The 1338-nt window shown below is 56.7% G+C and overlaps 1 long non-coding RNA gene across 1 annotated transcript in view; it reads left to right on the forward strand.

Annotated features, from left to right (window-relative positions):
* The first annotated feature begins 379 nt into the window (after positions 1-379).
* LOC107150723 overlaps positions 380-1338 on the forward strand; it is a 2828-nt gene continuing 1869 nt past the window's right edge. The window contains exon 1 of the long non-coding RNA XR_007342300.1: positions 380-433. This is a non-coding gene — a long non-coding RNA (uncharacterized LOC107150723). The remainder of the gene's footprint in view (positions 434-1338) is intronic.

Raw genomic sequence — 1338 nt, forward strand, 5'->3', positions numbered from 1 at the left:
TTTCTTGTGCTAGAATTCAGTACTTGTTTTGGGCACTCACGGAAGGCTCTGTCAGGGAGAACTTGTCTTCTAGGGTCACCTCCTATGCCCTGAGTCAGTCCTAGACTCTTGAACATCCCTTGGAGCTGGTGCCATGGGGGAAGGGCAGGCCTGGGATCCCAGAAGCCACCTGCCCAGGGCATGTAAGATGGTCGCTTCAGGCCCCCTCCCGCCAATACCCAGCTTTGTCTCTGGTTTCCTGTCAGTCTGTCCTCCCCAGGGAGGGGAGGGGTGGCTAATCTCCACTGCGGTGTGGGGGCGGGCTCCAAGACCGTTGGGCGCCCTGAGATCTGACCCACGTGGCCTTGCGTTTATAAGCCCTGCCCGCCCTGAAGGGAACCCCACTTCGGAGCCTGGAGCACAGGGCTTGCTCCCCTCAGCACTGCAGCACCAGGTAAGGACTTGAACCTTCACTTTAGCCTCAAGCAGGGCTCCTTCACTCTGGGCCTCAGGGGGCCATGGGGGGGCTTGAGATGCAAGCTCTGGGTAGAGATGCTCAGGGTGGGGAGGTCAGGAACTTGAGTGCCAAGGCTTCCTGGCAAAGCTCTAGGCAAAGAGGTGCAATAACTGTCCAACTCACCTGGCTTCATGAGGGGACAGTTCCTTAACATCCTTTTAAACCTCTACTAGAAGTAGGATTAAAGGGTAAAATGGGGTGGGTGCAGTGACGCATGCCTGTAATCCCAGAGGCTCAGGAGGCTGAGACAGGAGGATCCCTAGTTCAAAGCCAGCCTCAGAATTTTATCAAGGTCTTAAGCAATTTAACAAAATCCTGCCTCACAATAAAAAATAAAAAGGGCTGGGGATGTGTCTCAGTGGTTAAGGGCTCGTGGATTCAATCCCTGGTACTAGGGGGGAAGAATGTAAAATGGCTCCTCGTCCCCAGATGAAAGAGGTACCCAAGGCTCTGAGGAAAGAGGGCTGAAGAGTAGGGTGGGGATGGCAGAGTGTGGGCAAAGGCCCAAAAGCAGGACCAGTGCCAGCAACAGGCGCTAAGCCCCTTCCTCCACCCGACTTGGCCACCATTTCTGTTGATATACTCTTAGGCTCCTGCCTGGGGAGCAGCTGGCAGTGAGGGAGTCAGGGCCTTGGGCTAGTGGGGAGGCTGGGGCCAGAGGCCTTGGAGGGGAGGAGGCTGGGGGTGCCTCAATTGAACTCTGGACAGTGGGTAGTGTGGCTGGGAGGGGCCAGCCAGGGGGTTGCATAATTGGAGATAAGTGTGAGACCCCTGAAGTAGCCAGGGTCTCTACCTGAATGCCCCTGAGAGTGGGGGTGGGGGTGGGGTGGAGCCCTAGGGAG

This window comes from Marmota marmota, unplaced genomic scaffold, assembly GCF_001458135.2.
Source record: "Marmota marmota marmota unplaced genomic scaffold, marMar, whole genome shotgun sequence".
NCBI lineage: Eukaryota > Metazoa > Chordata > Mammalia > Rodentia > Sciuridae > Marmota > Marmota marmota.